The following is a 23,826-nucleotide window of genomic DNA, read 5'->3' on the forward strand; positions in this document are numbered from 1 at the left end:
TGTTTCCACAAGCTCACCGGGATCCAGATTAATAGGAGCAAATCTTGCCTTTACCCCCTCGCAGCACTTTACACTGATGAATACAGATCCCTCCCCCCTCTAGATCTCGAATGGCAGGCAACTTCTTTCAAATACTTGGGGATAGCCATACACCGCAACCCCGGCACACAACACATCCTTAATACCGTAAGGGCCAAAGACTCTCTCACGAAATCCATAGAATTCTGGGGTCGGCTCCCGCTTTCGATGGCCGGGAGGGCTGGTTTCCTTAAAATGGTCGCCCTTCCCTGCCTATTACATAACTTCACTAACGTCCCCTTCAACATCCCCCTCTCATTCTTCAAAGATCTCAACAGGAGGTAGGCATAGGGTGGCATTGGAGACTCTCCAAAGACCATACGAAAGGGGCGGACTTAAGATCCCCAACTTTGAGCTGTACTTCCTTGTCAGCCAGCTGAGACATGTCACGCAATGGATGGCCGATGAGAGCACAACAGACACTCGCCTCCTCCAACCGGCCCTCCCCCGGTTGTTACTAAGAGACATACTGTGGGCCCGGGAGGGTGCTACGAGACACTGCCCTTACCTCGCCAAGCTTGAATCCAGCTTTGAAAAAGGGCCTGCAAGCTGGTTGGGTCGGACGACCCGTTCTCCCCACAGATCCCCATTGCTGCACTTATGGTTAATCACTCTTGGGGGCAACTTGAAACACGCACACAATGGGAGCCCCTCGGGGTGGCCACGCTTGGGGACTTGATTCAAGAACAGGAAATCCTAACTTTCTCGGAACTCTGTGAGGCCACGGGCCTCCCGGCAGGACAGTTCCTGCTGCACAGGGTGGTCGTACAGGCCTTGTACAAGAGATGACCGGTCACTGCCGACCTGACTGAGGAAAATGAATGCATCAAAACGATACTGAACTCCGCTGAGGAGGGCCATGAAACCTCACGAATCTATGAGGCCCTGTTGTGGGGTACGACCAGGGGAGACCTTAAATGCAGGAGTAAGTGGGAAACTGAACTGGGCCTTGTTTTTGAAGACAAAGATTGGGGTGACATAACCCACTACCATTAGAAAGTTTCCAGGAACGCCCGCTTGCAACTTATCCAGCTGTACATCACCAATAGAGCGTACCTCACACCTGAAGTCATATCAAGATTCACAGGTGCTGGAACCCAATTATGCCCCAAATGCAGTGAACACAGGGCAGGAATGACTCACATGTTCTGGGGCTGCCCAGTAATCAGGGAGTTCTGGTCACAAGTGAAGGACAGAGTGGCCGGCACAGACATCGAAGTTGAGGTGGAGGAGCCTACGGCCTGTATCCTGGGTAGATATAGGCAAAACAGGAAGAACAAACCCCTAACCAAGCTCACTGACCTTATATACATAACAGCCAAAAGACGTATTGCCATGGGGTGGAAAAGCCCCAGAGGTCCACATATGCCCCTATGGTGGAGAGACCTTACGAAGTGGATCATAGCTGAAACCGCGGCGTGGGAAAGGGCTATCCATGTGCAAAGACTAGATTCCAGCGAGGAACTACACCGTTGGGTGGCCCTGACGGTGCCCTTGCTCCACCCTGAGGCGGATAATACGGAGCGGAGTGGAGAGAGTTGCCTGGACGCGGGCACGGACTAGAGAGGAACAGTGAACTAACCGTGGTCTTGGGAGGAGGGGAGGAGGGGGGTTGGGGTTTTGGGTATTTCCTTGATATGCTTGACCAATCGCCAATGATATTCGTTTTCTTTCCTGTTTACCTCAAGTTATTAAACCAATAAACAAATTTAAAAAAAAAAAAAGAAGGCAGAGTGATTTTTTTGCGACAAATGAAAGTCAGAGACTATTTTGGGAAAAATCGAGGGTTTGACTCTAAGAATAACCTTGTCCTTATGAAAGATGATGTGAGGAGGCTTTCAAGAGAGAGCCTGCAACTCACTCCCCCTGCGTGCTGATGTAATTGCCACTAGAAGGATTGTCTTTAAAGTAAGGAGCCTTAGAGGACAAGAGTGCAAGGGCTCAAAAGGAATGCATGTAAGGAACTTTAAAACTAAATGTAAATCCCACACGGGTACATGAAATGGGACTGGAGGGTAAACATTAGTGAGACCTTTCAGGAACTGTACAATCAAAGGCATCTTGAAGTAAGACACTTCTTCTGAGGAGCGCTTAAAAATAAGACAGCGCTGCCAGGTATCCTTTTATTGTGCCAACCTGAAGCCCCAGATTGGCCAAGTGTAAAAGGAAATAAAGTACCATAGGTGTATTACATAGGAATGGGTCCACATTCTTGTCCTTGCACCAGTTACTGAACTTGGTCCAACAACACTGGTACAAGGATTTTGTTGCTGGCCTGCTGGCCGAAAGCAAAATCTCCATTACGTCATCCGGGAGGTCCCAATCCTTATATCTCAGCTTCTCAGTCTCAAGTGTCTTGACCTCTGGATGGAGAACCCGACCTTCCTCTTGCGAGATTGGAGGGCAGATGGACATGTCCAGAAGGTCCGGGTACCACATCGTGCTGGTCCAATCCGGGGCAATTAGGATCATGGTTTCCCTGAACTTTCTCAACCTCCCGATTACGTGAGGAATCACGGGGACTGGAGCAAACGCATATAGGAGTGGCAATTCCCAGTCCATTACGAAAGGCGTCCCATAAAGCTCCTATTGGAGGAAATTCCCTTGAGCAGTACAGTTCACACTTCCTGTTGACACTGGTCGCAAACAGATCCACTTGTGGGGTTCCCCAAAGGGTGAAGATCTCTTGAAGGACTTCCTGAGCTAGTTCCCACTCGTGGGACACTGTGCTCTGCCTGCTCAGAGCATCTGCTGCTGTGTACTGCTCTCCGGCTAGGTGAACTGCCAACAGATTCCTTCTTGTATTGGCCAGAACCAGAGCTGAATTGCCTCTCTGCACCTCTCTGCTACGCCTCCTCTCTTGTTGAGGTAGTGCACGGCCACTGTGTTCTCCATCATTGTCAGGACATTCTTTCCCTGTACAGAGGGCAGAAAGGCCTTCAGCGCTAGTCTGATTGCCCTCAACTCCAAAAGGTTGATGTGTAGTTTGCACTCCGATGGAGACCAACGACCGTTGTGAGCTCCCCACCCAGTGAGTGAGACATCCATCACTACTGTTATCTCCTGCCATGGTTGCCAAAAAGATTCTCCCTTGAGAATATTGTCCTTGCAAGCCCACCATAGCAGATATTAAGCCACTCTGGCCGGAACTTCCAAAAAATCTGACATATTTCCTGAAAATTGGGACCATTGAGTCCTGAGGGCCCATTGAAGGGATCTCATTCTCGATCTGGCTTCTGTCACCAGAAAATTGCAGGAAGCCATGAGGCCGAGCAACCTCAGAAAATCGAAGTCCGGCAGATGGTGGGCATTCTGAAACTTTGTTACCATCTGTAGAATGTGTAGAGGTCTCACCTCGGGAGGTGAGGCTTTCCCTGAGGAAGTATTCAGGACATCTCTGATGAACTGGAGCATTTGGAATGGTATCATTTGTGACTTCTTGTAATTGTGGGAGAAGCCCAGCCTGTGTAAGAAGTGGCAGGTCATGGTCAGATGTTCCTGGCCCCGTTTGGGTGAACTCGCCCTGATAAACCGGTCGTCTAGGTAAGGGTAGACGCAAATCCCCCCTCTCCTGAGACTCGCTGCTACTACAGCCTTCAGCTTGGTGAAAACCCTTGGGGCAGAGGTCAGCCCGAATGGCAAAACTCGAAACTGATAGTGAGAACTGCCAACTGCGAACCTCAGATACTTCCTGTTCTTGAAATGGATCGGCACATGAAAGTAAGCATCCTGAAGGTCCAATGATACCAACCAGTCTTGGAGTTGGAGAGCCTGAAGGATCTGAGAAAGGGTTACCATCTTGAACTTGTCCTTCCTGAGGAACTTGTTCAAGTGTCTTAAATCCAAGATGGGTCTCAATCCTCTGTCCTCCTTTGGGATGAGAAAGTAAGGGGAGTACCAACCCTTGTTCCTCTCCCCTACAGGTACATGTTCTATTGCACCTTTCTCTAGCAGGGTTAAAATCTCCTGCACAAGGAGCAGGTCTGGAATTTTGGCAGAGTTGGCTCCCGGTGGATGGTCCTGAGGCCTTTGTTGAAAAGGAAGGCAGTAACCCTGAGCTACTGTCTCCAGTGCCCAAGCTTCCGAAGTAATGCCCCGCCATTTGTTCAGATGCTGAGAGATCCTGCCTCCCACCAGGGTCTTGTGGGTCAAGGCCTCAGAGTGGCTTTGCGGCGGCTGCAGCAGCGGCTGAGGGGACAGTTGCCGCTGCTGGGGCTGATCTAGCACTCTTTCCCCTTCCACCACAAGGACATTTTCTTTGCTGTCCTCTTTGACTAGCCTGCCCTCTCCCTCTTCCAAATGAGGAGTAGAATCGAAAAGGAAGACCTCTCCAGGTAGATGAGCCTGAGTAGGAGTGTTGTTGAGGTTGTCGTATGGAGGCGCTAAGAGGCTTAGCTGCTGCTCTAGAGGTCTGCAGCTTCTCCAAACATTTATCCGCCTTGCTGCAGAACAACCTCAAGCCGTCAAAAGGCATATTGAGTAGTCTGGCCTGCATGTCCGGTGCGAAGCTCGACTTTCTCAGCCACGCAAACCTGCGTAGCACTGTGCTAGATGCCCTGGACCTTCTTATGCTATCAGCAGTATCCAGCCCTGATTGAAGGCATTCCCCCATAGCTTCCTTTCCATCTTTTACAATCGCGAGGAAACCCTCTCTCTCTTCGCCCTCAGGAATGTGTTCAGCCGCTATAGTAATACAATCCCACAGGGTGTATGTGAATCTTGCAAGGGTGCAAGTCACATTTGTACACTTTAAGCCTATGCCGTCCGAAGAGAAAATCTTGCGAGACCAGGCATCAAATTTCTTATCGTCCCTATCTGGGGGAACTGAAGGGTATGCTGATTGTCTAGTGGCTGTGGCTGCCTGGAGTACTAAGCTCTCAGGTGTAGGATGTTTAGTTAAGTATTTAGGGTCAGAAAAAGAGGGCTTGTATTTTCCTGCAAATATTTTATTTACCGCTGGTCCAGAATCTGGGGTTTCGTATGCGGCCATTACCTTCTTCTGAAGGGCAGTGTGAAAAGGAAGGACAGGATCCTTTCGAGGACCTCCACTGAGAATGTCTGTCATGTCGTCTTGCTCATAAACAGGGGAATTTCTATTCCACCGCATGAATTCTACCACTCTATTCATAAGATTCCTATATCCCAATTCTGCATTGTCAAAAGGGTCAGGTTTATCAAATTCCAATTCAGCAGACGAGTCTAGACAACTAGCTGTTTGCAGACATTCATAGAGGTCAGCCATTTTGGAGTGAGGATCAATTAGTTCCTCAGGAACATCCCTTGTACCTTATTTTACCCCAGAAGGGGCAATATCCTCTTTATAAGATTGTTCTTTGTAAATAGAAGCCATAGACTTGAAAAAGTCTTGTCTAGGCACAGGGTGAAAAACTGTACCCGTGGATTGTGAAGGCATACACCTTGGCTTCAACAAAGGAATCGATATTGGTGCCGGAATCAGCGTTCAACTCGACAAAAGCGTTAATGGCGTCGAAGTCGTCGACGCAGGCTTCCACACGGTCGAAGGAGCTTTGGATGTAAGCCGTCGAGAAAGCTGTCGACGCTGTCCTCCACACTGCCGGTGAGTAGGTCTTCGGTAGATGCGTCGAGGAGACCTTCGACACCGATTTCGATGGCGGTTTTGTACCTGACGCCATTTTGACTGGTGTTGCCTCCGGTCTATGCACCGTTAGGCCTTTATTGCTCTTATTATGAGGTGTCGGAGAGGTTTCTCTCGACGACACCCTCAATGATTTTTTGCCGGATTTAAAGCGTCTAGTCTCTGACCTCCCTCTATCACTCTTCGAATGAGCCGGGGCATGGCCTTCACATACTTTCTTCGAGGGGGACTCGGCTGCGTTCACAAAGATTTGCATCATCGAGGCTCTGAAGGCTTACCATTTTCTAGGGGACTCATGCTTTGATGGACATTCGATAACCCCTGTATCGGACAACGACGAAGAAGAAGAGAGAGGTCAGTGACGCCTCTTCTTCGCCTTCTTCGCAGAAGAAGACAAAGATTTATGAGACTGACTCCTCGACATAGATTTCTTCGCTTTTACGTCAGGATTTTCCAGTAGACCCAACTGAGCCTTTCTTTTATCTCGAAGAGGACTTCGAGTATTCCTCCCCCACCGCTAATTTACCTCTTCGTTCCTTGAGAGCTTTGTTGGTCATGGCTTGACAGGAACCCGCATTCGTCAACTCAATGGTCTGGACCAAAGCACCAGAGGCAAACTCGATGGGCGTCAGTAATAGACATTTTCTTCCTGCATTTCTGGCACTTTTTAAAACCAGTTTTGGGGTAGAAGGATTTGATGATGAAGCCATTGTCGAAAGACTGAAGCGCCGTTTTCGTACACACGAAGAAAAAGCTTTGTCGGAAAAACGGAACTGAAGCCAACGGGTGCGGCTGGAGCCTTTTATACTGCAGATGACATTGACGCGCAACGGCAGCCCTCGAGGGACATCGACGTCGCGACCTTGAACACAGCGCCCCCTGGTGGAAACTTTTTTCCGAAGCAGCAAGGCTGAAGATATGAATATCTAAGATGAGGAATACGTGGGAGGACACAATCCATTCGAAAAGGTTGAATACCTCTGAGGAGGTAAAGCTGGTAGTGTGATTTTTTTTAGAGATGACCAAGATGTGAGAGGAGAAGGAGAGAGTGAAATCGAAGATGACCCCTAGGTTTTTTGCCTCACTAGTGGGTGAGGGCGAAGGGCCAAGGGAGGCCGGCCGTGGTGACAGTGGGAAAGCGGTTGCAGGGGTCTCAATGAGGCTGATCTCTGTCTTGCTGGCATTAAGGCAGAGATTGTTCGAAGCACACCAAGACTGAATTGTGGACTGACAGTCAGGGAGGAGCGAGGAGGAGGAGGCCTAGGGCAGCCTGAAAGAGAGCTATGTGTCATCCGCATAACACTGAAAGTTGGAGGTGAAGGCAGAGATTATGCGGGCCGGAGGGGCCATGTAGACATTGAAGAACCAGGGGATAGGTTAGATCCCTGGGGGAGACCACAAGTAGAGAGAATGATAGCGGAAAGAAAATACCCCAGTTCCACCGGGGAGGAACGGTCAGAGAGAAATGAGGCAAGCCATGCCAGAGCCTGATCTGTGATCCCCAGGGTGTCACGGAGACGAGATCATCAGGATGTCGTGGTTTACTGTGTTGAAAACAGAGGAGAGGTTGAAAAGAATGAGGACAGAGGGAGAGTTAGAGTCAAGATTTGAGAGCAGGTTTTCACAGGTATTTAGAAGAGCAGTTTCTGTGCCTCTGGATGCTCTGAAGCCAGAAAGATGATCATGGAGACAACCAACAAATTCTGTTTGGAGGGTAAGCTGAGAGACAGCCAACTTCTCAAGTAGTTTTCCCAGGAAGGAAGTGATAGTGATCGGCCGATAGTTGGCTGGAATGGAAGGGTTGGCAGATGTTTTTTTGATCAGAGGGTGCACAAGAGAGTGCTTGAGAGAAATGGGGAAAACTCTGGTGGCGAAGGAGAAGTTACAGAAGTCTGCCAGGGCTGAGCGAGAGCGTCAATGTTGTCCTTGATGGTTTTAGAAGGGCAGGGGGCCACCTGTTTGGAAGAGGCTTTCATAGACCAGACTTGTCTAGAGACCTCCTCAGGTGTGACCGGGAGAGGGAGGAGAGAAGGGGATGGGGGATGCAGAGGGTGGCCAAGGGGATCCCAAGAGATGTTGTTGCAAGAATGGGTGCAGAGGAGGGAGTGGTCAAAATGCCCTGTGTTTTGGCAGTGAAGTGAGCAGCCAGGGCCGAGCAAAGGGCCAAGGTGGTGCAGTAGAAGATGACGTTGCAGTAGGGCTGGCCAGTTTCTTGCAGACTTTGAAGAGTTTGGCTGTGTTGTTAGATGCCGCTGAGATGCAGGCTTGAATATGGACTCTCTTTTTGAATCTTATGAGGAGTCGATATTGTCTTTGAAGAAGGTTGCAAGCCAGTATGCCAGAGGGTAGATCAGAGGATCTTCATTTCCATTCTGCTGCTCTGCACTTACGTTTAAGGGCAGCCAGATTGGAGTCGTACCAAGAGTTGACAGGACAGGACCCTCATGACAGGGGCAAGAATGTTGAGAGTGTTGAAGATGGAAAGGTGAAGGTTAGTGAGGGCTGTGTCAAGGTGGAAATCAGTCGAAGAAGGAGAGAAGGTGGAGGCAAAGGCAGTAACTGACACTCTTTTCATGGGTCGGAAGACCTTGAAGGCAGTCAGCGTTGCAGGGTGTGAAAGTGCTAAAGGAGAAGGGAGCTTCAGGTGTGAAGAGAGAAGAGAGTGATCGGTCCAGGAGAGTGAAGCAGTGAGAGGGATAGAGAGAGGGATGTCTGTTGAGATGAGAGCATCCAAGGTATGGCCTGCTCTGTGTGTGTCCGACCAGAGGGTAGAATGGACAGAGTAAGAGAGTCACATAGGTTGCAGAAAGGTCCTGAAGAGTCGGGAGAGTCAAGGTGTATGTTAAGATCCCCCAGCAGGAGGAGTTGGGAAGAGGAGGAAAGGAGAGCAGAGGCCAGGTCCACCCATTCTGAGAGGAAGAGAGTATACTGCCCCGACAGTCGACAGGTGGCCAGAGTAAGAGAGGAGGCAGGAGCGAGAGAGAGAGCCTGCAGACCAAGCATTCAAAGGCGAAGTAGGCCTGAGTGGGAATAACAGAAACAGGGATCCACTCAGGAAAGATTAGGGCTACTCCACCTCCTGGCCTGTTGGGCCTGGGTTCAGAAAGGATATTATAGCCTTCGGGGAGAAGTGTGTCAAAACTCGTGACAGAACTGTCCTTAAACCATGTCTCAGTGAGAGCAAGAGCATCAAGATCCATGCGTTCAAGGAGGTGGCAGATGTCAGAGGAGTGTTTGACAGCAGAGGGAGTGTTTAGTGTGGTAACATGGAGCAGGTTCCCATTTTTGAGAGACTTACAGGGGGGTTACAAGGAACAGAAGTCCCCCCGTAAGCGGCAGGAGTGCCTGAGAGATTGAGATAGGAGGAGGTAAAGGACTAGAAGATGACAAGGATGTCAGTGGGGAGATATGATATGATATGGCACTCATAAGCGTGCAGGCAATAGAGCCACACAGGGTGTAGGCGGCAAGGGAGCTGTGGTGAGAGAAGCCATGCGGTCAGGAGGAGGCAAGGGAGCCAGGGAGGTCATGGAAGCAGATGGCAAGGGAGCCTGTGAGGAGGCAGGTGGAAAATGGATAAGCTGAGAGAGGAGCCTATCAAAAAGAAGGAGGTTGGATTGAGGCTTTTGTACCAGGATGGTACCATTCCGATAAACATTTGTGATAACCCTGGAGATGGAGGAGAGGGCAAGAAGGACCTCCCAGGGGGTGCCGCCATTGGTGTGTGAGGAAGAGTAAGGAGAGAGAAGTGCAATCATATGAAGAGTCCATAGGTCGGATGAAGGGACGACAAAGAGGATTTCAGTGAGAGTCCCTCTGGCTGAAGCACTAACATAGGTGTCAGTGATAGGCAGTCCGGGGTTGGAGCCCAGTGTATCCTTCTTGAGTTTCGTCCTGCCAGACCTAGTGAGAGGTGAAGGATAGGCGATAGAGAAGCAGTTCGAGAAGATAGGAGCGATAGTAAGCGCAATACAGAGGGCACAGAATGTGGTCAACTTAACCAGACAGTGCAGCTGAGGTACATGCATGGAAGGGGAGGGGGGAGTAGGCAGGAGGCACTCTTGGGAAATGCAAACAGGACCGGGCAAGAGAAACAATGGGAAGTGAAGGGTAAGGAGCAGAAAACAGACAGAGCAGAGGGCAAAGGGAGTGGCCAGCATCGCAGTCTCAAGAAAAACAGATGTGAGCACTTACAATCGATTTTAAGCTACCAGCGTACACACAATGCAGGATGAAAACACACCTAAATGTGATTTTGAAACTAACAGTCAATGACAATGCAGGATAAAAAACAGACCTAATTTCGATTTTGAAACTAACAGTCACAGGCAATACAGGATGAAAACACACCTAAATACGATTTTAAAACGAACAGTCACAGACAATGCAGGATGAAAGCCCACCTAAATTCGATTTTGAAACTAACCTTGAAGGGTCTACACTATGCATCCTATATGAAATGTAAAAACTCAACAATGGCTTCCGTTTTAGACCATGTTTTTGTGGGCTCTACGAGAAAACAAAAACATGGAAGCAGTAATCCCAAAGCAAAAGCAACTAAACCATATCAGGACAATTGTCCTAACGAGGTTAGGATTTAGGAACTGAAGGACTACATATCTATAAGATTCCAACTACTGATTACCTAGTCAAAACTTTAGAAGTGCCCAGAAATGTAACCTTGTTGATTCTGTTATGAGCATCAGCATCTCCATCGGATGAGATACTACATTTTTGAGAAATGTAAGGGTAGGTTAAAAATTGCAAGCAGGTGTATTGAAATCAGAAAGGTACATTACAGTGCTGAAGTTTAACAATGGAGGAGTTTAAGTTACTCACTGTAGTGACTAGAGTTCTCATAGTCCCGTCCCCTTTCCTCCATCTTTGTGGGCATACCCCAACATTGGGACGGTATCGGAACCTTTGGCATCGAAAAATTGAGCTTCCCCTTTAAATGTAGTATAGCACGGGGGGCGCAGCCCCGGGTGTGGGAACACCCCCAAACGGCCCACCCTCCAGCGGCTCACCTCAGTCCCCTTTTAACACATCAAACGCTTTAATACCAGGCTACACTGAATATTTTAGCCCCTGGCATACAAGCAGGGGAAGGTGGGTTGGATGAATGGAGGAAAGGGGACTATGGACTAGGAGTACTCTAGTCACTACAGTGAGTAACTTTAATTACTCATACGTCTCGCTGCTTTTCCTCCATCCTTGTGAGTGATTCCACTGAACAAGACCATAGGGATGAGCTGTGACATCTTGCCTCATATCTAGGACGAAGCAAAAAGGTTCTTCAAAACCGCCTGACCGAATTATGCATCGTGCCTGGAGGTGGTAGCCACGGAATAATGTTTACAGAAGGCCGACGGAGTGTCTCAAGTAGCCACCTTGCTGGTGACATCCCAAGAAGAATGTTTCAGAAATGCAATGCCCATGGACTTAGCTCTGACCACATGGGCATGAATCCCCTCACAAACTAGCTTGCCTATGGCCGTATAGGCTTCCGAAATGGCCTGGACCATCCAACGGCCGATAGAAGCTTTGGAGGCCTGGGTGCCGGGAGACGTGCCACCAAAGGTGATTAACAGTGCCCCAGACTTCCTGAAGGATTTCGAACAAGAGAGATAGAACTTGAGGACTCTCTTGAGGTCCAATGAATGTAAGGCCCTTTCGGCCTCCGACTGCGGGTGAAAGGTGGTGAAGGGCTTGCATGATATGCATGCAGAAGTGAGCGCCACCAATAGCATTGTCTTCAGTGTCATCAGCCGGATGTCCATCAAGGCCATCGGCTCGAAGGGCTTGCGCTCCAAGGAAGCAAGAACCACATTTAGGTCCCAGACCGGATGCGGCCTATGTACCAGAGGAAAGAGCCTGGAAAACCCCTTGAGGTGGGCCTTAACCACCGGGTTGGCTGCGGAAAAAACATGCTCTGGGGAATACGTCTATGCCCGATTGGCTGCCAGATAGGTGTGGCACCTGTATGCCGGAACGAGCCAGATGTGTGATAAAAAGCTAGCACGTCGTCCAGGGAGCAGGTGATGGGGTCAAGCCCTTTGTCGCAAGCCCATTGGCAAAACTTTAGACTTTGACCATTCCTTGTCAGCATCCCTCTTCCGGGTTCGATCTTGCCAACTTCACATTCACATTTACTTCTCAATGTTTACGGGATTCACTTCCCTTGCTTTCTCATGTGGCGCGATTCACTTCCTTGCTTTCTTTATAGTTCTTAAGTCAAAAGATTCCGACTGTTACAGGGATTTTGCTTAACTTCCTGTATGACCACTTTGCCCTATCTTGGCGGCTCTCCTACAGCCTTCTGGTATCTGTAGTTTTTAACTAAGATGGAGATGGACTACGGTTTCTCAGAGCAGCACCCACATGGTGCCTGTCCCTTTCTGCAGCTGGGCGCCCACTTTTCAATCTTACAGTTCTTTGAACCTCTCTCATTTTGCAACTTTCATTCACCATAGTCTGGTTCTTATCGGTTCTCCCTTCGACTCACCAGCTGTGAGGAACCGCTTGGCTTTCCTTGTAACTGGAGTCAAGGCCGGTACCACGGTGGTAGGAGTCTCCCTTGCTCCAGCTTATCAGTGTTGATATGCTGCATTTACCGTTGACATCTGCTGCAACACACTTGGGCTATTGTCCTCGATCTTACGATTCCCTCTGCGGAGGTTTTGCGGGTTTGCGTAGAAAAGGGAAAGGTTGTGTCTCTCCTTGTCAGCCTCTCGAAATTCACTGCCTTTCTCCTTCTCTTGAATTGCTGGGTCTGGATAGCTGTCTCGTTGTGCGGTCTGTCTTGCTCATACTGTGCTACTGTGCTTTCTTGCTCCACTAAGTGCTGTCAAGTGTGTGTGTGTGTGTGTGTGTGTGTGTGTGTGCGCGATTCTGATCAATTGCCTGACCCTTGTATTGGGATGTGTCAGGTAAACGTCTCTAGTGTTAGTCCGTTCTGTTGTGTGTCATGCGAAAGTGTTTGTGTCGAAAAAGGGGGCGAGGGGGCAGTGGTTTTGAATGTACTACGTGGTAGGATGGGGAACAAGTGTTGAAAGAAGGGGGATACCGCGTCTCACCCGTCGGTGTCCCACTCCCATTCCCTGAAGAACCTCCATCCAGGTGATTCTCCCTCACTGGGTCCACCCCCAGGAACTGGATCCAATAGTGATGGTCGTGTCCTGGCCACCTGGAAGACAGATCCGCGGGCACTAGCTAGCGAGACACCTTCAGGTTTCTCACAACTCCCACTCATGTGTGTTGAACCCCAAGTGGCTCAGCTGGTCCACTTCCGCATTGCTGTCCCAAAGAAATCCATATCCCCTCTGTCAGGGCCCATTCCCAGAGCAACACTGCTTCCATGCACAGAAGGGGAGGAACGGGTGCCACCCTGCTTGTTCAGGTAAAATATTGTCTTGGAGTTGTCTGTCCTGACCAGAACCGCCTTATCCCTGATGAGGGGCCGAAAAGCCTTGAGCTCCAGGCCCACCACACTGGGTTTGAGCACATTTCAATGCAGGAGGGCTTCCACTATGAACAATGTGAATTGAGTAGTCCTCCAAAGTAGCACCCTAGCCCGAAACCAAGGAGTCCGTCGTCACCGCCAGAGTGGGCTCCGGCAGGGTAAAGGGGGCTCCCACTGTGACATTGCAGTCCATCAATCACCAGCAAAGATCTGGAAGGAGGGACAAGGGAATTGTAACCCTGTCTGACTTTGACCCCAGCTGTCTGGTTCCAAATGGCCACCAAGTGGAGCTGGAGGCGCATCATCTTGGGGCAGGCATGCTGAACCCTGAGTACGCAAGACGCCATCAGTCCCAAAAAAGATGTTGGAAGCACCATGCCAAAGTGGTCGAGTTGGCCAGAAAGTGCTATATCACCTTTCGGGGGGAGAGGAGCCTCTCGGGTGTGGGGAACACCCACTGCATGGCCGTGTCCCATTGCACTCCAAGGAACACCAGATCCTGAGCGGGTGTCAGCTGCGAATTGCGACAGTTGAGGGAGAACCACAACTGGTGAAGAATGTCTGCCAGTCTTTGGCAGGAGTGCCCAGCCGCCTCGGGCGAGCTGGCCCTCACCATCCAGTCATCTAGATAAGGGTACAAGTGATGGCCCTCCAGACGGAGGAGACCAGCTACTGCATTCATCAGTTTTGTGAACACATGAGGGGCTGAGTTCAGGTCGTAAGGCAGCACCTTGTATTGGAAGTGAACCGCAGAAACATCCAATGCGGCTGGTAGATGGGGACATGAAGGTACACCCACTTGAGGTCTAGGGAACACACTCAGTACCCTGCGCATAGAGACTAGGCTACATGTGCAGGAGTAATCCTCTTGAAGCGTTCGAGCAGTAAAGATAGATTGAGAAATTACAGGTCCAGGACTACACTCAGGCCAGCCTGGCTGTTCTTGGGTACTGCAGACATTCTGGAGTCCTAGCCGGAGCCCCTGTCTGAGTGAGGAACCGGCTCCACAGCCTTCATCCCTAGAAGAGAGAGGATCTCCTGTAAAAGGTCTGGGGACCCTATGTGAAGCAGAGGAGCGGAAAGTAGAGGGAAAGGAAGTGGAAGACTGAAGCCTGTGGAGACTATAGAAAGAATCCAATGACTCTTGAAACAATGCTTCGAGATGTCCTGAAAGAGAGCCAGCCGGCGCGCCATACAGGCGAGCGGTGTTCCCTGACCGTTACATCATTACTTTTTAACGTCTGAGGCAGGAGCAGAGGAGGGGGGAGCGAAAATAAAACATGCAAAGTTCTCTGCTGTTTCCTTCTATGGTTGTGGGGGACCTGTCAGGCCTTCATGCACCACAGTCTCAAAACCCCTTGAAGCCAGTTAAAGCGCTGGGTTAGAAATCAGTCCTGCCCGGGGAGTGAGGGAAGGACTTCTGCCCCGATTTAGTCAGGATGGCCAGAGACTTGGCAGTTTGCATAGAGGTCTTCTTTTTTATCAGCTCATCATCAGTGGACGAATGAAAAAGATCCAACCCCTCAAAAGGAAGATCCAGGATTCTATATTGCACGTCAGAGGCGAATCTAGTGGCATGCATCCACTCCCTCCGTCTCATCTCGACACCCAGGCACAGCCCTCTACTGGTGGTGTTGATGTGGGGGACCGAGGACTCCATGGGATCCTGCACAACTGCACAGGACTGCATCCCCATCCAAAAGCCTGAACCGGCTGTCCAATTTCTTTATTTTCTGGGCGTTGGCCATGGGCTTCCCCCAGACCTTTCTTGCCACCTCCGGGACATCCTTCTGGAGGGGGATACCCGAGCAGCTCGTGGCATGCCTGGCCAAAACCTGTGCTAGCCCTCCCCCCCCCGCCGACTCCTGGTGGGCCTCCTCAGGCTGAAGGAACCCCAAGAACTCTGCAAGGCCCTGAAGACGGTCATGAAAGACCTTTACTGAGGCCAAAGGTTCTTAGTCCTGGGCATCATCGTCGTGCCTTCCGCTGATGAACCATCCAGGATCCAGAAAACACATGCCCAGGCTACTAGGGTTCTTGCCGAGGCTCGTGAGCACATGAGGGATCAGGCAGACAGACGACGGAGTCCCAAACCTGCTCTTTTGGTGGGGAATCGGGTTTGGCTCGCTTCCAAGAACCTACCAGTCCATAACTTGCCCACTAAACTTGCTCCCCGTTACTTCGGGCCTTTTTTGATCACGAAACGGATCTCATCAGTGGCATTTCAGTTGCAGTTGTCGTCGTCTTGGCGGATACATCCTGTTTTTCATGTTTCTTTATTGAAACCTTACCTCCCAGATCCCTATGGTCGTTCAGGGTCTCGTCCCTCCGCTATTGATGTGGATGGCGTGCCAGAATTCGAGGTTCAGGAGATTTGTGATTCGCGGATCCGGCGGGGTGTGCTTCAATTTTTGGTGGACTGGAAGGGCTATCCTGCTTCTGATCGTACCTGGGAGCCTCGGAGGAATGTACACGCTCCACGTCTGGTCCGCGAATTCTTTCTTCGCCATCCCTGGAAAACTGGGGCTCCTGGCCTTTCTGGGAGGGGGCATAGTGTTAGGACACCACCTTCACTTACCGTTGGGCGGTCCTTGGGGGGCTGCCATGGCGCCAGGCGCCGCTGGGGATTGTATCCCCGCTACCGTTGGTGGGGTCTGCAGGGATATGGGGCATCTTCTCGCAGGGCCCTGACTGGAGCGCATGCACGGTCGAGCAACAGCGCGAGGCTTGCGTTGCAGGCCTCGCTTCCGGCTTCCGCGCATGCGCAGTCGGGTGACGGCGCGAGGCTTGCGTTGCAAGCCTCGCTTTCGCACGGGGGCACGTTCCAGGAGGCGTTGCCTGTCTGGCCTCGCTTTTGCGAGGACTTCCTCATTAGCGGTCGGGTCGGGAGCCAGTCGCGTCTCAACGCGGCTTGGATCCCGACCCACCGCTTCGCTCCTGAAGTTTCTGCCTGTCAGAACCTTGTCTTTACCTGCCTGCCTGTTCGTGTCCTTCCCCGCAGCCTCGGGGAAGGCCCTGTTCTGCCTCTGTTCCTCCCTGCCTTGATCTGCCTTGTTCCTCCTGTCCCTGCCTCCTTTCTGCCCTGTTCCTTTTGCCAGTTCTCCCCTTTGGTTCCCTGCCTGGGTCCTGTCACTTCCTCTGTTGACCCACCAAGGGGCTCTCTGTTTTTCACTGCCTGATCCCGTCTGCTTCCTCCTGGCCAGTACCTTCCCTGGTTGGATCATTCGTCCTTCCTGTTGCCAGCATCAGTTTTCCTCCAACTACTGCATCAGAAGCTGGACCAATTTCTACCTGCTCAAGTGGACATCTGGACGGCCTTCCCTATCAGTGCTTGCATTGTTCTGGCGCCACATTAATCCCCGGGGAAGTGCCTTGACTGTGGCGTCAGGAGTTAGTTCCCCTTCAACCCTGTGCTCGTAGGGCAGGAGTGGAGCTGGCTTCTGGCGTTAACATTCTTCGGACCAACGTCAATTTACAGCCTGGCATCTCCACAAAGCGCATCCTCTGGAAGATCAGGTACGCCACGTCCCAGGGACGCACATCTTGACACCTTTCCTGATTGAAGCGTCTAGGCACCTGTGGCATATAGTCATAAGGATTTGAGGGGTAGATGTAACCCTGCAGGGACCAACCACCTGTACCATACAGTCTGCTCTGAGGTTGAAGGACCCAGAAGGCCCACATCCGAATACAAGATGGCCGCCTAGCAGGATCTGCAGCATGCTTATCCTCCATCTTTGGGCCTCGCACCACGCCCTGGGAATGAGGGCACAAAGGCCCCATGCCACGTGCTGGCTCAAACATGGAAAGGCACTCCTTTGACCTAGAACCTGAAACAGAAGCGTCAACCTCAGAGATGGCTCTGGTAGGCTGGGTGCCCTCAGCCACAGAGCTGGTAGTCATGTCGGATTGTGCTATGGACGGACACTTGGAGGTAGAACACAATGATACCTTGTCCACTGGGTCGAAGAGAACGAACTTGAGCCTTCCTCTGTGAACCGCCTGGAAAAGCCCCTGAAGCCCTCAGCTTGGGAGCCGGTAGACTTGCCTGTCTCTGGTCTGTTGACGGAACGCCCAGAAGAGCCTTTCGGCTTGGGAGCCAGTAGCCTTAACGTTCTTGGGTCTGAAAGGACCAGAATCCAAGGTACCCCTTTCCTGTGGAAACCCCTGGGAAGGAGTCTCCGCGCTGAGGAGCCGTACGAAACAAAGGGCCTACCTTGTCTTGACGCAAAGTCCTAGAGACAAACTCTTTATGATGACCTGGAGAGAAACATGGAAGATCACCCTCCATCGTGAAAGACGATTCTTTGATGCCCAGTGCTACAGACAGAGCGTGTGGGGGTCCAAGGCCAGGAATGAGCGATCGCAGAACGCGCATCTCGTGAAGCCTCCTGCTGCCGACATGCGCTAGGGGAGGCGAGGCACCAAAGGGAGGTCAAGAAGATTCAAAAGACGAAAAACAGGGAGCAAGCGGAAAGTTGAAAAAGTCTGCACCTAGTTGTCAGGCCCGTCAGCGTTCGTGCGAGAAAAGGGACTGAGGTGAGGCGCTGGAGGGCGGGCACTTGGGGGGCGTTCCCACGCCCAGGGCTACGCCCCCACGTGTTGTATTAAATTTAAAGGGGGAGCTCAATTCTTTGATGCCACAGGCTCCAGTACCATCCACATGTTGGGGGACGCCCACAAGAATGGAGGAAAGGGGACGGGGCATATGAGTAGATGGAAACCACTGCAGGTATATTTAACCCCTTAAGTGCCAGGCTATTATGCAAGTCTATGCAAAAAGGACACGCATACTCGTCCTTGGCACTTAAGGCAAACACTGAAAAGACAAAAGTTTAGCTCTTTTAAAGTATTTGCTATTGCATGGAAGGTACCGGTACCGTTGTGCCCCTCAGGCTAGGCTTCCTTCTCCCATGCTGTAGGTAGAGCATCTGTGCCAAGCGAGGTATGCATCCTATGCAGAAACACCCCCTGCATTATGAGCCAACTTATTGCCAAACCTAGCCTTCAGTGCACTGCACTGCTCCCACATCTCATGTCTTTGCTGATGTCCTGGTGATGGGCCCCTGCTACAGCCTCCTTGCCCCATCTATCTTGCAGTTGGGTGGGTCAGCAAGGTGGCTACCGTCTTTCATGATCACCATCTTCACAGTGCAGGCCCATTCAGCGAATTCTATGACATGCATCTTCAAAACATTCCCATGATCTGCATCCCAACATGATTCCTGTGCCAGTCAACAGACACTGCACCCATGGCAGCTGTTCACATGCAGCATTTTTCCTGTGATGTAACAGCTAAAAAGGATACCAAATGATGAACTCTGCATGTCTTGAAGCCATGCTAACAACATCACGCCAGCAGAAACATACACATCTTTCTTTGCTGACCACTTTGACTCCCTTTTGTTACAAACTATCAATGTTGGGCATCACTAAACCTGGATCTCTGTCCACAACAGTGCCACACTGGCTCCCCTCAAAACTGATTCATCACCTTCTCTCACTCCTCTCGACTAACCAAAAAAGGAAGTGGTGTTGACCCAATGATCAACATTAACACATCATCAGCCCCTATTCACACCAGTGGCTTAACTCCAAAAATATCTCTGTCCAACGTCTTACTCCCCCCTCATACTATCACTTATGGGAGTGATATTTATTGATTTACACTTTAACCAGATTGAGCAAATATTATTTGTAATGTCCATGATTCTTTGAAGTTGGCACTGATGTTCAAGTACCTGAAAGATGATTGTTTATTATTGTTAAAGAAGTAAAAAACTGTCAATTAAAAAACAATATAGAAAACAATGGAGAAGGCACAGAGGAGCCCTGGAACTTCTGTGGACACAGATCCAGGGCAATGAAACAACAGCACAGGTGAAGCAATTGCACCTAAGTGGTAATTCTTGTAGAGATTAAGCTTTTGTACTGGAGAGGATTTCTTATACCCTTCTACATCCCCAAACCTTGCTTTACTTACAGAGTCGTATCTCAAACACCTACAAAAATGTTGTGTGCTGTGGGAAATATACATCAGAAAGGAATTCCTTCCAATGGGAATGGCTTGGGAGCATGTGTCTTAAGTTGCTGCCCTCCAATTTCATATCTGGCTTCTACACATGCAAACACTTCACATTAAAAATTAAAAAGCTGATGCAAGTTTAAAACTTAACAAGCAAATCTCATACTAACTAAAGAATTTCTATATTTCAACTTTTGGAGTGGGTACATAATGGTGGGAAGTAGTAGTAGGAAGTTGGGAGAAAAGTCGCTGTGCAAATGACCCTCGACCACCTTCTCAAATGCTGGCATTATGAAAAGAAGTAGCTGACCTACAAAAAAGGCACATGATCTTTTAAAAGAAGGTTAAAATGTTTCACATGCTAACACTTCCACTGGCCATTCTCTCCCCTGACCTCAGTGAATGGCCAGGAGATGGTAAATATTTCAGTAATCCAACAGTTGATGCCCTGGTGCGTGGTCTCAGCTATGCTATGATGTATTTGTCGCCAGCATGTCTGCAGACAGCCAGCCATTCGAAGTAGGAAGCTATGTCTCTTCATGTAGATGTGCAATTCTTTATAAATCTTTGTGCGGTCATGTCTGTTGCTATAAGTCCTGTTTTCCAGTAGGTTATGCAGTGGTGCTATAACAGTTTTCACAGTGAAGGTGAAGGCTGTTAGGGAGAATTCTCATAAATGGCTGATTTCCCTTACCTAATGAGTCCCTCAGCAGCTTTGCTGGATTTGTAGGGTTTATTTTTTTCACCTGGTAAGAGTGTGAGCCTTTTTCCCACTCTTACATGTGTTTTGCTGTGTGCATTTCTACTTTGTGTGTGATATTGGTCAATAGAGCCTCACCTACGCCATAGCATCGTTTTTCATGTGTCTTACACAGCACCCTCAGTGCAGGGACACAGGGTTGTCTTTGAGACTTCCCCCTGACTCCATTTTTCTGGGGCGGACTACTGTCCCCCAGAAAAGGTAAAGTTGCCATTAACTTTATTTTAGTCACTTTAAACCACAGACCCAATACACCCCATCGTACATGGAGTATTGGAAAGGGTTCATTCTTATCCTTTTTTGTCTGTGTCTCTTGGAGCATTGCTTCGCTTTCTTGTGTTTAACTCTGCGCGCCAAACCAGTTTTGGTCCATTTGTTCGCTGTCTTTTCGCGGGCTTCTGCACAGAAGCCCTCCTTAAGGCGCCTGAAAGTCTGGGTAGGCAGGATGTGAGGGAGGGGTTTTAGGATCCCTGCCATGGTTCCCAAGTCGCACTCCTGTTTGATTGGCTGGGTGACTGTCCTTGCCAGCACAGCCACCCTGCTGTGTGATTGAGAGCCAGGCTGTGTCAATGGAGGAAAACTGCATAAAAAGCAGATCTCTTGGACTTGAAAGGCAGAGTCGCCACCGGAACGAAAGAACCAACGAGGAGCTGATGGAAGAGGAACCCTACAATGACTGAATCGCCCGGTGAAGCCCTGCTGCAGGTCCAAATCTTCAGAATCCGACGACAGAGAAGATCCTCCAGGAAACCTCTTCCCTTGAGCTGGTGGGACCAACCAGTTTGCCCAATCTGCAAGCCACGACCCCTCCTCTGGTCGAATTCGCTGTACAGAGCTACAGTGGGCCGGATAGCCAGGAAGGTCGGACCCTGCTTGGGTTTTAAGGAGCGCACCTTTTATTGGTTGCTTTGCTCTGCTGCTGGTTTCTTCCCTGGGTAGTGCAGGACCCTCCTGTCTTCCTACTTCCTGTCAGTCCGACAGTCGCTTCAGGAACCGTGAGCCTGCAGGAACTACCAGGAACGGCCGCCTCAGCTACAGCTTCCTCTCCTTTTTAAGGTACTGTGCAAATCCAGTTGATCGTTCCGTTCAACCGCGGTGAAAGTGTTTGAAATCTTTCTTCAATCCGAGGGCTTTTCCTTCTCTTCGAACTAACTTTTCTACCAACCAGCCTCGTCTGGAATCCGTGGCACAAACTTTACTGCAAACTACCCTGAACTGTGTGACCTTGAGCAAAAGACATTTGACCCATTGACTTTGCCCTAAGCCTTTTCTACCTGATCCTATCGTTGTAGTCTCTCTTGTTCAATTGCCCCGAGTACTTACCTGTTGGTGTGATTCAATTTCCGTTAACTTTGTCTTTCTCTCCCTTTTAAATTGCTGGTGTGCCATTTTGCTCCCATTTCATTTTGCGAGCTTGACTTGTCTGGAGCTTATTGGGTGTTGTGTGGTGTATTAAGAGTGTGATTTTTAAACTGCTTAGAACAGTGAAATGAAGAGTAAAATAAATGTATATTCTTTTACTTGAAAACCTTGGGTCAGCGTTTGCCTGAATCATAGTAATTGATGTCCTCTGTATAACTATTTGATACTGCTCACTTACTCTTGAGATAAGTCTGGCTGCTCAGCCACTTCTACCACTTTAACTGTGTAGTACAGGCTTGTACCAAAGGTGAAATTGTACTGTCACTTCAATTGTGTGTGGTGTTCCCAAAGGGTACTGCATATAATTCTGCCTAACACTGGTGTACAGCGGTGAGGCTAAATTATAGTAATTACACCTAGAGTGCTACTATTACCTTGGATCAACTAACCACAAGGCTAACATCACTAAAAAGCAATATTAATCATGTCTAACATGGAAAACCACAGTCAGGAGACCCTCCTGAGTTACACTGCTGATTATTAAAGAAACATGTGTAAAGAAAGTAAACTCTCTGCCAAAGGCAAAAAGTCTGAATTGATTGAAAAGTTGTTGAAGAATCCAAGTCTAGGGAGTGGGTCTGAAATGCCTGACTCTCTAGCAAATGTAGAAAGTATTGAGGATGACAACATGTCTGTTAATGATGAGTTGGAAGAAGTAGATGTGTCTCCTAATGTAGGTCTCTCTGCTCCCTTGCCTGCTCAGCAACCTCAACCCTTGTCCACTGGGACCCCCACAAGTACTACACTCAGTCCTGGATTCATTGCTCTAGTGAAAATGAGGCTTGAACTGGAATTCAAACGTTTAAATGCTCAAACTGAACACAAAAATCAAGAACTGAAACTCAGAGAAATGGAGTTGAATCATGAACTTGAAATGAAAAGATTGTCTCTTGAAAATGCTTCTCTCCCAGAGTCTTCTAGGTGTTCCAGTCCTAAGAGAACCCGTATGCCTAAAGAAATTGTGGGTATGTATGAGGTTAAGCTTGATATTTTGGATTGGTTGGCAATAATTGAATTTAGCCATGGTATTCAAGGTTTTACAGGGAATCAATTGCTTCCCTGGCTCTTCTTTAGGCTACCCACTGTTGCATCTGATGTTGTGATGGAGTTGCGGGAGGTGGATAGGATGGATTCTGAGTGTGTGAAGCTAGCTTTAATTGCTAGATTCAGGAAAACCCCTTCCCACTACCTTAAGAGGTTTAGGACCCTCAAAAAGCATGATGGTACCCCTTGGGCTATCTGGGTCTGTGAATGTTTGAAAAACTTAGATGGTTGGATTAAGGGTTACAGAGTGAACACTTATGAAGGAATGTGAAATCTTGTTATTTTGGAGTCTATTTTTGATGTCTGCTCCCCTGGGCTCAGACAGCACTTGGCTGATTCTAAGGAGAATGATCCAAAGAAGCTAGCTAAAGCTGCTGACTTGTGGGTTGCCAACAGGGCTACTCACAAGGATTCTGGGGCTACTGAGAGAAAAGGATGAGGGGAAACAGCCAAAGAAAAACAAAGAGAATTCCAATACCTCCAATCCAAAAGAGGGCCCCGAACAACAGAATAAGGGTAAGCCACAAGGGAAACCAAATCAGGCTAGTGCACCATCTGGACCCAAACCAGATGGAGGTCAGAGCAAACCCCCATTCATCAAAGCATTTGGGAAATGGGTCCACTGTCTCCTTAGCCTTCTCTCCAGAGGAAGAAGTACCAATGACAAGTGGAAACTTTCACCTGCTGGCTGATGAACCCATGAGAGTCTCAGCTAGTATTTCTTTAGTGTCCTGGTCTTGTGAGAACAACAGAATTTAGATGTCTATAATTCCATCCCTGATAATACTAAAAAAGAGTATTACAAAGATAGTGTTCTTGTGAATGGTCAGGAAACCCCTGCCATCAGAGACACTGGAGCCAGCATAACTGTTGTGGATGAATCATTTTTCAAGGTGGAGGATGTTGCTAAGGCACCCAAACGACTCACCAAGTTAGCTGGAGGCCCTGTGCACATGCTTCCCCAGTTGCCAGCTCTCATCCAATGTAATTATATGACTGTCAAAATACCTGTTAGTGTGCAGAGTGAAGTGCCTGGGAGAGTCCTGTTGGGTAATGACCTGAAAACTCTTGGAGTTGTGTCAAGCACCCCCAGGCCTCCCAGTAAAAGGAGACAGGAGCTCACTAGGTCTGCAAGGGAGAGAACCTTGAGAGGGTCTCCAGAGGAGTTGATAGAGGAAACTATCACTCCTACTACACAGGAGTTGCTCACTGCTATTTCTAAGAAGACAGAGGCAAAGGGGAAACCCAAGACCTCCAGGAAAAAGACAGAAAGCACCCCTGTGCTACCAACAAGGACATCACTGAGACTGTCCAAGATCACACCTGTGATCCCTCCACCTGCTGAGGCAGAGTGTGAGGTGCAAGCTTGTGTGGTTGAGCCAGTATTTGAAGAATCAGATCTGGAGGAAGACAATGGG

This window comes from Ambystoma mexicanum, chromosome 9, assembly GCF_040938575.1.
Source record: "Ambystoma mexicanum isolate Mex_15411 chromosome 9, UKY_AmexF1_1, whole genome shotgun sequence".
In the NCBI taxonomy this organism is placed as follows: domain Eukaryota; kingdom Metazoa; phylum Chordata; class Amphibia; order Caudata; family Ambystomatidae; genus Ambystoma; species Ambystoma mexicanum.